The 15,585-nt window shown below is 43.8% G+C and overlaps 1 protein-coding gene and 1 long non-coding RNA gene across 2 annotated transcripts in view; both read right to left on the bottom strand.

The window, feature by feature from the left end:
* LOC147755499 (uncharacterized) overlaps positions 1-6,806 on the bottom strand; it is a 79,789-nt gene extending 72,983 nt beyond the window's left edge. The window contains exons 1-2 of the long non-coding RNA XR_015329406.1: positions 6,787-6,806; positions 453-1,509 (exon numbers count right to left, since the gene is read on the bottom strand). This is a non-coding gene — a long non-coding RNA (uncharacterized LOC147755499). The remainder of the gene's footprint in view (positions 1-452; positions 1,510-6,786) is intronic.
* The window catches only part of LOC111251359 (uncharacterized), a 327,630-nt gene that overhangs the window by 248,889 nt on the left and 63,156 nt on the right, over positions 1-15,585 (bottom strand). The window lies entirely within an intron of this gene.

Here is a 15,585-nt window from a genome sequence, read left to right as displayed (position 1 = left end):
GGACTTTTTCGTAGATAATTGCTCAGCGACTATTTTCCACAAATTTGTGCAAAACAGTTCTTGCTTCCTCTACTTTAAAACAACGGACTAATACGGGCCAGTAAATACAGTGTCGTTACATGTGTTGTATGAAAAAAAATGTTTCTAATAACATCATGAGATAAATGCTTAATGAGTCATCGTACGTGCGTTATTTTGTCCACGTTTGTGCGTCTTGTTACATGTTGGTAAGATGATATCAAGCTCGATACACTGAGATAGCGGTTCGATTGCGCTAACTGGTTAGGGGGGGGGGGGGGGCTGTGCCAGATTATTGTTTACATCAGTTGAATAAAGTTATAATTATCTGGTCACTGTCCATCATTGATAAACGGATAAACATCAGGTTAGTCTTTGTGCTTTAGTACAAAAGAAGCATATTCTCGTTATTTCAGAATACGTCTTTCTCTTACCTGTCTTTTCTGAGCGGTCGCAGCGAGTGTGGTAGTAACAAAAATTTCTGGCTGGCTTCTCAGACTTGTGGGTATCCTAGTTTTTAATGACATCTTACGATTTGACTATAGTAATCCGAAGGAAGAGCAAGTGTCCACGTGATCACCCCCTATTTTGAGCATTTTTCAAGAGCTACTGCAAAGAAAGAAGCAAGCTACTCTCGGATCGGAAGGATAGGACATGTGAGAGCAGAAGCCTCTTCTGATAGATTGAGATTAAAGGATTGTCACTTCTGTCTTGGATCAGGGTCGCTAGTCGAGTTCGACCCGCTGCGTTTGAGGGCAAAGCGATGACTAGTTCAGAGGAGGAACTGAAATTGTGAATGTTACGGATTGAATTCTCTATTAAAAATGAAATCAGACATTCCAGCCCACGTATCTCACACGTATTATTCGTACGGGCTTTCAACAATACCATAACTTCGAAACGTAAAATATCAGAGAACGTCATTCGTAGCAATAATAATTTTGGTATTGCTAGGAATATTTTATAGAGACAAATAATGTACCTGAAGTATATGTTAAACTGCAGATTTCTATTACAATATTATAACATAATTGAATAGCTTGCTACGGTACAGTATTTTACGGCACAGTAAGGTAATTAAATCGGCTTTGGTTGATGATGGTCGATTTATCGGCTGGCTGATCGATTCTTTTTTATACTGAAAAGTCGTTGAATCCAACATGACACGCCTTGTCGGTCGCTTGAACTTGTCTTTAGACGCAGAACGATTTATGGTGTACTCGCATTGTGGCGTGGGTAGGACATCGTCAGCCACTTGATCACTAATCCATCTTTAGCACAGCTAGAAAGAATCTGCGGCCAGCAAAAGCCATGCACTCGATGAGTTATCGATCCGTCATCAACAGCACACGTTGATTGTCTACATAGTTCATGTTGACCGATGACTTTCAGGCAACCAGAGAAACGAATAGGCCTTCTGCTGTTTGGTTAGTTACCGTCTACAGTTTGTGGCCCTTCGAGACATCTGTCATGGTTATCCTGTGCGGTAAACTAAGTAAAAGTTCGCCGTTAGATTATCCAATATATTTTCGGACCATATTAACGCCATGGTTAGTTAACTTTTTAAACCAGCTGTTATGATAGTGCTTTGATTTATGGTCGTCACTGATGTAGGGTATGCTTCGATTTTAAACATATTCCAAGGAAAAAATCATTATAACAGAACCAGCTTTCTTTTTTTACGCGTTTACTCTTTGCTTTCATCTATTCGTAGGCCTTTCTTCATTGTACCTTATTCGCATCATCAATAAATCCGTAATGTGTCAGCGTTGGCGTCTAGTACGGATGTTATAGTTCATTTACTATAAATATATTTATTATTTATATTTTTTTTTTAATTCTTCTTTATATTTTTCATTTATAATAATTTAGTATTAATATAAAGACGTGTTTTAAGAGAATTTAAATAGAATTCTCCGGTCTTTTCACTTAAAGCTCTGCCTATAGCGTCAACATGAAACTTACATCTAATTGTTTAGGCTAATGCAACTAAATTCAAATAGTTAGACAGACAGACAAAAGAATTCGTTAAAAAAATATTAACAATTCAAACGCGTCGCCGTCTTATCAGCTGCTCTGCAATAGAGTTCTACTTCAATCCGTCTTCCGGACACGTTTTTACTTCATTCTATATTCCACATGTCACGCAAGGACCAGCACTCTGCGTCAAGCACACTGGTATAAGCAAGGACGAATGATAGCGGCATTTACGGGACATGCCGATTAGTTTAAGCGTCACCTTACTTATTTAACTTCGTGTACTGCCTGTTGAACTACACTGCGTTTGCCGATGCAACAGATTGCGCAGTTACCAACTTTTATATTGTTGGCGTGGTACCGTCGTTAATGACTACAGGAACATCAAAGCCTTGTCTTGCAATCGGTCGGACATAGTCGTAACTATCATCAGCCAAAATAGCTTGTTGCTTACCATTTTCATCCACAAGAGCCGCACGAGCAGGAATCCCACATAATAACATTATTTTTAATTACGACCATTTTGACAGGGTATTGCGTACGTATTGTGGACGTGCACGGAAGAAACAATGCAGAATCTTTGAGACTTTGAAACTCTTCTGGGCGAAACCGAATGCTTTGCAGGCTGAAACGGTGGATCCTCATTGGGTTCAGATGGCCATCTTGTTGTTACTCTCGGACGTTGAACATTTTCTTTTTATTTTAACAGTCTGTCAACACTTTTTTGTTACTTTAGTATTGACAATTCGTTCTTTACCTACGTGCGACTACCGTTAAATACGCACGCATATTCGTAGAAGTCGGAAATGTTATAAAAGTAAGCTGCTTTCAATAGTTTTTCGCCTAAAGGCAATACTTGTGGAGAGGTGGAAAAGTGCAACGTTAAAAATGAGATAAAAGAACAGCTGCAACCATATTCAACATACTGTCGAAATTACTGCACCAGCGAACTCGAAGGTTGTTTTTTAAACCAATGATTTTGGTCTTCGATACTACGTAAGTTCACCCGTAAATAAAGTTACCCGTGATTTTTCATATGTCTGGTTAGCGATTCATTATTTGGTTCACACGGCATACACTCCATCATTAATCGGGAATACGTCTTACAGCCTGTCACCTCTTGCCGGAACAAAAAAAAGCCACAACAACATCTGGGTGCGACAAAACGGAATACGTTTCCATGAACATCCGCCAGATAGATAGCTGAGATTCTATGTTATACTAGTATGGCTACAGGAGGTAGATACGACAAAGCAGTAGAGAGAGGAAAAAAGCTGGGTAGAATAATGCCGTGCAATTTTGGCATTGCAAACAGAAAATGCAAGTGCTTGTACGCATCGATGTATATGGGTACGTATGCTGTCAGAAAGCCATTGTGAGGCCATTATTGAGCTACGCTTAACCTCGCTCCCTCCTTCCATTCTCAGAGCAGTTTGCTTGTATATAGGCTTTCCTAACAAACGACAGTGAGACAGAGAACGAGGCATATGTGCATTGATCGGTTGAGACAGCCGGAGAGATTCGCCATGGGAGCCGTATCACAGAGTACTGACTACGAGAGATCGAGTGTCCCTATATTGTTCACCAATTACTTGACGTTCTAGGAGCACTAGGAAGACCATAAGAAGCCGAGGCAGTAGCAGTACCAGCGTTACGAAGGCAGGCAGGTGTACACATGCATCGAGTCCACAGAGCCCAAGAGCCGTCAGCTATGGCTTTGACCTGTGGAGGCTAAGTAACACTAGAGATAGCCGCAGGCCTATAATGCAGGCGAGCCGTGCACTGTATTGGGGATGGCGGAGCCGCAAACATTGGTCATGCCAAGTCTTCACCGACAACTATAAAGGCCTCTTTGTCCACTTTGGCCTTTTTCCGTACAGGACAATCTCATCCCATCTGTCCATCTCGCTCTGTACGGCCTTAGACTGCTTCACTATAGGTTTCTACTAGATTCAATCATTGCTGCGCTGTGCACTTGGTGCCCTATTTCTCAGCCCTGCATTAAGGCTTTGTCCCCTTGTCACCCCTCCAGACGAAAAGTCTAGCAGTCGTCGCGGCTAACGCATGAAAAGAAATCTGCTGATTGCCATGCTGAACCTAGCACTTACATTAAGGAAGGCTGAGGGTCGCTAACAACTTGGCAGCAGTAGCAGCAGTGGCTACAACAAAACAGCGAAAAGGCGCGAGCAAGCCCCTCACGGTTATCGCAGATTGGAGATCAATAGGCCAGCGAGGCAGGCAGGGGCAAAGAAAAGCACGGGGAAGATAAGCGTCTAGCCAAGTATAGGGCTAGAATTCCGCTTCGCGAACCAGAGCGGCTTGCGAAGCGTTCTTTCGCGCAATCTCAGGTAACAATATCAACGTCCCCACACTGCACTACAACACCCAGGCTTCCATACGGAACCGCATTCAATGCAAGGAAGAGAGCAAAGAAACCTTTACAACTTCGCAATCCATTGTCGGTAACTTTGCGGCCTAAAGCATTCTCGAATTAACCTTCAAATTTCCATCCAATGGCCGAGTTTCAATCCCAGCAAGAATTTACCTCTACACAGATGTATAAAACGGCAAGTTAAATGCTAACTATCTCCATGTAACAGTACTATATGAGTAGACCTGCTTGTAAAACTTGCATAGTTAGAAATGCGTTTGTACGATACATAAATGAACATCAAAGGTCTACTTTTCGTCGTTTCCCGTTAAAGTCGTTTCCCTGTTGCTATATGCGTGTTACCGTCCGTTTGTGAAGACTATTGTATATGCGTGCCCGTAATCAGAACTCCTCTCTCTGACTGAGCGTTCCAGATAATGTCCTTAGATTAAAAGGGTAAAGAACTAATTCGTTTGCACAGGCCGGTTCCAGTCAAAGCTAAGAAAGTCTTTTTCGTGAATGCCAGTACGTCGCTGCCGATTGAGTTGAGGTTAAAAACAAAAATAGCTTGCTGTATCGCAGTACTCTTGATTTAGCCTGCTCTTTCGGTAGAGTTTGATCGGTTCGGTTCCGTCCGTTCAGCACAGAGCAGTGCAGTGGAGTGGAAGAACGACTTGTAACGCAGTTCGTTGCCGCTCCCACTTCTAAGCCTCCGGCCGTCATTCGTAGTCCTCGTGAAAAGGATACCTACAGTTGATACAATTCATCCATTTCTTCCTGGGCCACAAGGGACCTCCGGATGACGACGCCCGACGCACATCGATGCGTAGAGCCAGCCGCTTCAGATGCCCCTTAACTGTCGCAAATATCCTTCCTGATAAGTCCGCCGAACGCTTACCAAGCGATAATACATACTCAACATTGAGTAGCGGTAGTAAAGTAGTAGCAAAAGAACATACAGCACTGGTGGAACTACTGGCTTCTTCTCGGTTTTGCCTTTGGGTACTTCTGATTCTTACCCGGTTTCGTTCCGATCCGCTTTCTTCTTTGTCCTTCAACTCAGCGTATAGTCTAACAATGTCAAACTGCAGTGCAACTACCCTATATGACTCGGCCTCACCAAATCTCTCAGGTCGACAGAGATCGACCCAAGCTCAAAAGGCGTTCAGCACACTCCCGATCAAAAAGTAACGGATGTAGATGTGCTTTTTCATCGCCGCTGATGTGCTCGCTGGCAGCGGAAACCAGTAGCTCTAGTACGGACCCAGAAAAATTATTAACTAACAACGGCTCGCTTTGTCCTCACTACAGTTGCAGAACGTGTAGCATAGCACTAACCTTATATATAAATATCTTCATGCACCCGTTGCTTCCAAATAGATACATATAGTAATATATATCTACAATTCAATTCGATGCTTGTAACGGTGCGGGTTGTGCACCGCAGTATGCCTACCTGTAACCCATCCTTTTCAGTGCCTTTCAGGTGGCACGGCCGACCCAGGGACTGAGTTATTAATCAATATAGCAATGATCTAGCAGGCCGCAATTAGGTATAGCACGATACATGCAAAAACCCACTCCGTTGGATGAACGACTTGGGTAGTAGTGGAGTGCCCAAGCAGACGACCTGGGCAGTCGCCGGAAAAAAGGGTGCACAAGCTACCGTGACAATCAGTGCTATTACTGCAGCGTGCGCACAAAGGCTATGTTTGTCCCATATCTTCAATTTCGTATCCAACAGACTTGGGCAGGATCTTGGTCTGGAGCCGAGGTCTGGCTCTGTTTGCGTCTCGATTTGAACGCCTGCACGTGGATAGCAAACAAGCGGCATAGACAAATGTAGGTAGACGCGATGCATCCTGCCGTCCTCGCTACATCCGGAGTGAAACCATGCGTAACCATCCGGGATCATTGCTTGCTCCGTTTCCATTTGCTTGCGCTCTCTTATTATGGCAGCCACGGCTCTAAGGATGTCGTTGCGATTGCCTTGAGAGCCTTCAAATATTATTGCTGGTGCTGACGCTTTCAAATGACGTTCAATCTATAACAACGTTAACGTGAACCTGCCACTTACGACAACCGCCGCCAGCCTGTATTTGCCTGGCGATAAAAGATAGAACTACCATAATAACAAATATATAGCAGTATAATAAAATCGAACACAAATATCTTTATATGAACAAAATACATTGCTTGGTTTGCGGTGAAACGTAGCGTTTTATAGCAGATTGCGCGGGATGTAAATAAAATAGCGTGAATTCCAAATAATTAATAATAATACACATTGGCGCGTGCACAACTACTGAGATTCTACTTGCCGAACGAGACTTCAGTTTCAGTTACAATAGTTGCAGCTAAATCTACCAGTGCTGCTTGTCTCAAACCCTTCGGGACAAAGATAGCAGCTAACGAATTACCTCGTTTTCGTTGTTATCCCTCCATGAATTATGAAATCAGTTATAGCTAATTAAAGGTAAATCTACGAGCAATACTAAGCCGGAGCTACGCATGTTCATTGAGTAAAAGCAGTATCAGGTTCGGTCTTGGAGCCGAAGACCAAAGGGAGGGCGTAGCTAAGGGGCGCTCCCAGCTAAAGAACGAATCATTAGAAAAGGATAACGTTCAAGAGTGGGTCGAGCTCGCCAGTGGAGAAAAGGTAAAGAGCATGGCATATCCGCATCAGCTAACCTTCAGCCCATAACAGCTTCAACAGCTAGAAACACATAATGAAAAGCGAAAACAGTTAAAAGTTACCAGTCGTACTCATTTCTCTTTTACTTCTCCTTACCATACTTACCGGATTCTGCCTAACGAATGGGTTGATTCGTCACCCTCCATTTCCTATCACCAGTATCAGGTCCTTTTGCTTAGTTATCCTCTTTTTCAACGCTTCCTTTGGCACCCCATTGACGGAACCAAGAAAATGCGGCTACATCTCCATGGCAAAAGCCTCTATCGATGTCTTTGTCAGGTCAAAAAAGAGTTTTAGACGGGAAGGCTCCACGGAAGCACAGGCAAGTCGGCGAAGCGGGGCTCGCCCAATGCTCACGCTCTTTCTCCGGCTAGGGTGAGTATGCACAGCCCTCCTATGAGACCGACCGCCATCGTCCGTCTCCCCTGAAGCAGCAAAGCAGCCACTTAAGCAACTGCTTGTGCAATCTGCAGGCTTCTGCACAGCGCACGCTAGATCTTCCGGTTTGCGTTCGTTTGTTTACTTCGCCGAACCAAAACCGACTTCCCTGACGCCTTCGGCGCTTGATGATAGCTAGCCAGTTGCGAAGCCTGCGTTCGTACCAGACGACGCCGGGGGCTTGAAAGAATCAGACTGAACTTAACTAACTGCGGTTAGAATGACAGTAGCGTAACGAAGCTGCCCTGGAGCGGGTGCATTGGATCATACTGTGGTTCTCATAAATCCGTACACACAGAGATCTTAAAAAGTTGAAAACACTAACATCTAAGCTAATTCTGCTTATCCAACAGCACCGGCGTGGCAATACAAGCGTAACCTGCATCAAGGTACAGCCGTATTGAATTTTTTACAGTTGATTCGAACTTCACGTGGCCGCACAGAACAAACAGCGCTTATAATCCGCGTAGAGAGACCGATACTCCATTCCGTCCTCAACAAGGACTAGCATACCCCAAAAGACGGCTGCTAGGCTAAGAATCCTAGCGAGGCTAGACTCATGAAAAGCAATAAAAGTTTGTATGGCAGATTTTAGATGTTGCTTATCTCCCGGCCCCCTTCCCCCTAAGAAGGATGCCAGATAGATAACCAATAGTCAATATAACACGCTTATTCTACGATTAATTCAAAGAAACTTAATGAAACTTTAAATATGGTAAGAAGTATGGAAAGAGGAAGTAAAACAAGAGTTTTGTCTAGTCGGATTATACTCATCGTTACTTTAACCAGAAGTATTACAACCAAAGCATTCGAATCCTACACCATACCAATCATAGGCAAAAAACAAACGGCTATATTCGCTCTTCAATAGGAAACAACTACGCGGTACATTAAATAATTAGATGACTGCCCGTACTGATTTCCCATATTTCGTCCCGCCTCTATGTGAATTCAGCATGGAATATCCCTTTTTGTCTTTTCGTGCCACGTGTTCAGTGTTGTACGGCGGTGATGGGAGCTAAAGAGGTAAAAAAAATCAACGGAGGTCGACGTTTCTAGATGGCAGCGATACATCGATCGTCATTGGAGTCTAAATGTAATGGCAGAGCCGGTCATGGTAGAAATAGTCATAGCACCAGCAACACAGGCGCCGCACATCGTCACTGTCGCTATCCACCTCTGTCTATTTGCCTGCGTGTGCGTGTCTGAATGTTTGTCCATGCGCATCTATGTTTTATCGGATTACAGTGTGGTGAGGGGCAAAACGCAAAGGACAGCAAAAAGACCATCGATGTATCCCCACGTTCTTGTTCAATAAGGCTGGCAAGAATCGGCATGGGCCGACACAGACTGGCAAGGGGTATGCCGTCTACGCTGCCTTTGACAAAGCACTCGGGAGCAACGGCGGTAGGGTTCGTGGCACCAGCTGGTCTTCTTGTAATGACTGTATTCTCCCAAACCTCAGACATCAACGAGCGAAAGAACGAAAACGAGGAAGCATTCTCAGCCTGCTGCTCGCCTGCCTTGCTTGGATGGCTCGGATCTACCCCCCCCCCCCACACACACCCCCCCGCAACACATCGAGACTACATGGCCACAGTCACATATCAAGAGCGAAGGGATTCGCTATTCCACCTGCATAGTACGCGGTGCATACTACATAACGAGATTCTTTGCCCATGCTGCAGGATCCGTCATTTCCACCCGGTGTTCTGCAAGCTGCCTTTACAGGCGTGGCACGCACGTCTACTCTACGCGCAGTATTCATAGAATGACCCTTGATGCTATCGCCCATTGCAATATTCTATTATCTAGGGGAACATACAATAATATATTTATTAGCGGTATGACTTATTTCGGTTGCGAGTCTCGATCAGTAGGAATGTTTTTGGTGCCGTTCTGGTGCTGGAAGGAAATAGACTAGAAAGGTAGACACAACGCAATCGTAATGAAGATCTACCGAATAGCATTTGCTAACGCAGTGACACACATAGGAACGTTCACACACGTCGGGTGACGGCAGATACCACTGCCGGTGTGTATTTGACACAACGGTGTCGTCATTGGCCTTTTTTTTGTTGCCGACAATGCTCCTTGGCTTGTCCTGCTGCTTCTTGCCTCTACCTCTTTTTAAATTAAACCAATTAGAAACTGTTTTTTTGAGTATACCTAAAACAGTGCCGCTTACATTTCCTCGCACACTAGGAGCAGCATCTCCCAGGTAGAAGTTTCATTTGTCCATGCTTGGGCTGTATTTGTCCCTCTATGCCGAAACCCTTGCGACTGCCCTATCTGTTTCACCATCGAAATCTGCTAACGCTCTCTTCATACCATACACTGTCCTCCAGTGCCCTTGAACTGCCCCATTTCCACGTTCGCCTCATGTTCATTAAAAAAATACCTTTTTCTTCTTGATTTCTTTTATCTAATTTTTCCCTTTGCTTTTTTCCTGCTCGGCCACCGTGGAGGCATGAAGTATCCATTTGGCACCTATCCACTGCTTCCCTGTCCACCTACAACTGCTAGCTTTTCATACATCCTCGACGTATGTATGCCGTACGTGCAGGGTACATGCGCACACACGTAAACATACGCTGCTACCATACTACTGTAAAGAAGTAACTACCACCGCGATTATGCGTAGCGACTCAGTTATCCAAACAGTTGGCCGGCAAGTCCCTACCGATCGCTTTTGATACAAGCGCCTGCTAGCTGAGTTTCGTGAATGCCTAAGCACAGGCGGCTTTCGGCGTCGCCGAAGGAATGCATTTCGTCTCCGGTCGCGTTTGCCCTTGTCGCCACCCTCGCTCTCGGGGCTTCATCGTCATCTCGCCTGCTGCCTGTATGTGTTATTTGCATTCCGCTCTGGTGCTCTCGCAAACGCGAGATGCCGAGGATAAGCAATCGGTAGGACGTAGCGGAACGCAACAGTATACTATATAGTAGCAACGACTGTAGCGATGCCATGATCCTTCTGCCACACCAACCAACGACACGCGACGACCTCAGACACAGAGAGGGTCAAACGAAGCTGAAGCGTACGACAACTGACGGAGAAGTTCGCTGCTTGATATTTACCGACGAAACCTCTCTCTTATTTCTTTTCCTTGCTTACACTATTCTGTTCTGCTCTCCCCCGAATCTTACCTTCGCGCGAGGATTGCAAAGATGAAGCTGAAGTATCATGACTTCTCGAACTGCAGTCGTTGTAAAAAGATTCAAGTAAAGATTTGGTGTAACTGTTCATACAACCTTGAATTGGCACGACGTTGTCACAGAGCGTGCAATTTCCCTACTTGCAATAAATAAAGTAAATAGGAAATTATCATTAGCTATTGGTTATCGCAGATATTTAATAGGAACGTGAAATAACAGCGGAGAAACACAAAATGTCGTGATCGTTGACATTTTTTAAGTTCGGAATATTTCTCTACGTGATTCGTGTTCTTACTGCCTTAGCAGAAAATCATCCAAAAATTGAATGCGATGCTCATGAACCCCAAGTGTTCATATAACCAAATCCCTGACCGATAAATTATTGGAATTTTCGATACTATTTTCCTCCGAGATACGCAAGAATACAGACGCTTTTCTCCTGCGGTGACAAACAGATTTCTACTTAAGGAGCAAACAGCGGCCTTGTTTGCTTTCCTAACTAATTAAATGATGCCACCGTCCGTCTTTCTTGACCCTCGGAGAGTTAAATTCGTTCTCTCATATGAATTTTCTCTTGAGGGTATCTTAAAGTCATCTTATCCTTAGGGAAGTTAATCTTTTACGTTGGTTTAGCGGGTTTTTCTCTTGCTTTTCTCTAGCACATCGCTAGACCGCATCCGGGTTGCCCACAGGCTGGCAAGTTGGCTAGTATGTAACTACTCAAGCATCAAGCTGTCAGCTCTATGTACTCAGTTCTGGGTTTTTCTGGGTCTAAGCTAACCCCTAGCGAACCCGCTTGCTTCGCATTAGCCTTTCTGGAGTTTTGATGGTTGGCTGCGTCAGTCCGCTAGTATAACTTCCGTCTTGGATACATCATCGGTTCCGCAGAGGGGCAAACCGGTGCGAGTAAGCCAACCAGAGACTGCTACTACTGCTGCTGCTGTCGTTCCTCGCGTTAGAAGGGGCTTCAACAACCATTGCAGTCTTTTACCAGCTACTGGCAACTACCGACTAACAAACCGACTACCAGCGACATTCGGGCGAGGGCAGCGGGTGAGGCTGCTGTAAGAAAATGAATTAAAGAATAGCTCTCTCAAATGCATTCATCGCTGTATGCCCGGCCTGGTGGCAAGAGCGGCGTCAGTTCCTCGTCCTTCCCTTTCTCGTCATTTGCTTTGCCCCTCTCGCCCTCGTTTCAGTCTTGGAGTAGTACGTAGGTCAAAAGGCGAACATGAATTCCTCTCTACCCTTTAACCCAAGTCTATAACTATATAGTGTATGCACCGATGACCCGGAATTGTCTACAAGTTCAACAAAAAGAAAAATGTTAATATCAGAATATAGGAAGCAGGTAAAGGAAATAAGGTTCTCTAAAGCGGTAGACCATTCAAACAACAACAATGCTTCCTATTTAGACATGTGGTTGTGAGCGACGTAAACTCAAAGCATCGCTATTAGATTAGAATGGTAATTAAGGCTTTAGTATATTATATAACTAATCTTCCGAATACTGCAGCCGTGCGCTGTTAGATTTTAGCGCTTTTTAAAAGTGGTCTATCCAACTACGAGACACAAAATGGGGAAGGAAAAGGCAACAACAGCTCAGGGGTGAATGCAATAAGTATTTATTAATTGACGACTTTAAGGCGGTTCATTATGTGTAACCTACTCGTTCGATACTTACCTTTGAATTAAAATTAATAAAACGATGTTTGTTTTTTCATTATTCGCGGTCGATTAGAAAAGAGGCAGAAAAGATGTCGGGTAATTGTAGAGTAATGAAGAGTAGATAGTGGACTAGGCCTTAAGTAATCGATAGCTGCTTTCCTATTGCCCCTTGTCGTAATGTGCTCGAAAATATAGCACGACTGAAATTCTTACTCCTTCCACTCGGAGCATTATCAATAATATCTTCAAACAATTGACCTCTCGTCCTTCTCAAAACTTATAGTAATGAGAAGGTTAAACGGGGGTACGAAAATACTAATGGCAAGCATATGCGCTCGAATGCTACAATGTAGCACTTGGATACTGGCTCATTCAACAGAAACTATAAAACATTTACTGTTACAACACAATAATTCGCACACAGCTTGTAGGAAATACGTGGACTGTGATGGCTGTATTTTTGTCGCTTGATCCACATGTTCCGTGCTTATTTCACGAAGTCTGATCTGCTTTGAATTATCTTTCAAAATGTTGTCAATGCCATACTTTCCCGTATGCCTAGGAGGAACTATCGATACTAACAAAACTGGGGCACGAGCTTTTCAAAAGTATAAACCCGGAGCGTTCGGTAATAGGAGGGTACGTTCCCGTTGTTACGTAGCTACCCTGCAAACCCAACAACCTAGGACTATAAATTGCGTCAAGTCACAAATTGCCTGAGAAATTGATCTGATTTCCGTTGAATAGTTCGTGTGGGGCTATTTAATGTCACTTTCCGACAAACAAGAACAGCTCCTTATCGTTTTTTTTTTTTACATCGTAGGCTTGAATACATGAATTAGTGTGACATCAATCATAGTTCAATAGCTCCTGCGGCTGTTAATGATGGGGTTTCTGGTTATTCGACAGAGTATCGTGTAGCATACGTTAATAGACATGGAGCCGTTTAGGGGGGAGATGACGTTGAACTAGTCAGACAGTAAAGGACAACCCGAGAAGTCTCGCTCATTCACCAGACTTAATGGGTGCGATCGCATCGATGCAAAAGTTACAGCATTAATGTTTGGTGAAAATAATGATTAAATAATATGCTCTTGATAACTTGTTGTTATCGTACACACAGTTACAAATATAATAGATATATATTTCTCAGCAGGACGCCGGCAGCAGTTCTTAAGTATTAGTCGGCCGGCTAATACGCTGACAGCAGCTTCAAAATTAAAGTACGTACAGAGCGTATCAAGTGTGCCTCTGGTTTTCTTTCGAATTAGGGTAGCAATTGAGCTCAACGTAACCGCATCTTTCCTTTCTTATACTCCCAGATACTTTTATCTAGATAAGTAATAATTCTTTCGCATTTATTTTCCATGTAGGTATGGTAAACTGGATCTATTTACCTGTGCCTAATCTCAGTCCTGCAACGGCAGGAATCTTCGCTTGGACATAATAAGTGTATTCGCTTCCAATCCACTTCTTGACCCCACGTCGCTTGTCTATCAACTCATATGGCAGTTCTTTATGTGGTGTTAATGCCTCAGCATGAATATGGCTGAAACCGGCCGTAACAGGCATCAGACGTCCGTACTACCATGCAACATTTGTTCTCTGACTTCAACGTTGCAAAACAGCGCTGACGAAGTCTCTGTTTGTCTCGGCGCCTAGGTAACTTTTAAATTAGACTGCGGCTGGCCTCCGGTTAATTCGATTGGACGTAAGCCACTTTGTATCCACTCTAGAAATACACGCACTCATACATGCTACTGCCTAAATATAATATAACCGTGCTGATCAAAAGAAGACGTGTCTGACTAAACCAGCCAAACCTATGCTAAGTCTATTTGCAACGAGTATGGTGTGATGTGATTATTGATCGTTTAACAAACTGATACAAACGACTAGGGCCGGCTGGAGAAGTTTAACCTAGCTTAGAAAAAACGTAATGTAAAACGGTACTGGAAGAGGAGCAGACGAGAAGCCTTTCATCAAGCTCATCATCGATCATTGGTGGAAAGCTGTCAGCGGAAGACGGGCAAGCAGTAGCGGCCGCCGCTACAGGACAAAAACAAGACGAACATACTTAAGTTTAATTAGAGAAAAAGACGATCCGGGAGGGATTATCTGGCCTCTAAGCCTTTGGTTCACTGAATTCCTTTCGACATGGACACTACTGGCAGATCTCCAGTGGTTGAAAGGGAGTGCTGTGGCCTAGACAATACGATCTGAACCGGCCTGTGCGAACTCGGGCTGTCCTCGAATCTCACTCAATCTTCTCTTCCCTCGTTCGGTTCGTACTCGTTCTTACGGGCAGCAATGTTCCGACACTCTAGCAAAAGTTCTCTCTCCAACCAATCTCTGACTCCCATCTCATTACTGAGTGCTGCCTTTCTGCCTTTTCTTATTTTCTTGCTCCGTCGTTCCGGGGGAGCCTGGAGCGCCGCCAGCAGGGCCGGGCGAGGTCTCAAGTCAAAAATCAAAGTATTTCTCAACAACATGTGCCTGCAACGATCCTACCCAAGTTGGTTTACAAGCCACTCACTGTAAGCCTGCTTACCATACGAAACCAAATGATTAGCATGTGCCATATACTTTTCATCATTAGGAAAAAAAATACAACGAGTTGAAGTTTTTTTTGTTCTATTTCACTTTCGCAAGGCCCAGTCAGGCATGTTTTGATCTGGCGAAACGGTCACAGACCAAAAGGGTGTAACTATATTCAATGGTTCTACGACCATACCAACGGAACGCAATGAGCAACACTAGGCAAGCTGACATATCTTAAATATATTTATCTCTAAAGATTAACAAACCGCCGCGCTAACATACTATGATGAAGCGGCACTATGTGCTCACCTGGCCTGTGCTACAATCTATTATTAACCTAAATGTTACGTACCTCATTCCGACTCTAATCTCAATACTTCGTGATTACATTTGGAAATTGATAGTAAAGCGTACAAGTAAATAAAAACTTAAAAAACTAAAAAAAAATTAAAAAAATAAAAAACCGAAATTGATTTAAAAGCGTTAAAAATGCCAGCAAGTGCCGTAACATGTGAACGTATGTAAGTAAAGCATAGTGCGTAACGGATTGTTTGGTAACACACAACATCCTTAGCACTTGAGCACAGTCCCTTACTCTCGAGTTCGTTTAGAGATACAGCATAACATTAGTCTCTTTTTCTCTTACGAGCTCTGTTAAAATGTGGATACTACGAGTAACAAATATCACTTAGTCAAACGAAAGAGATCAGGCGGAAGGCCA

The sequence above is a fragment of the Varroa destructor genome, unplaced genomic scaffold, assembly GCF_002443255.2.
Source record: "Varroa destructor unplaced genomic scaffold, Vdes_3.0 BEIS01000005.1, whole genome shotgun sequence".
NCBI classification, from domain to species: domain Eukaryota; kingdom Metazoa; phylum Arthropoda; class Arachnida; order Mesostigmata; family Varroidae; genus Varroa; species Varroa destructor.
This window is presented reverse-complemented; position numbering and strand designations above follow the sequence as displayed.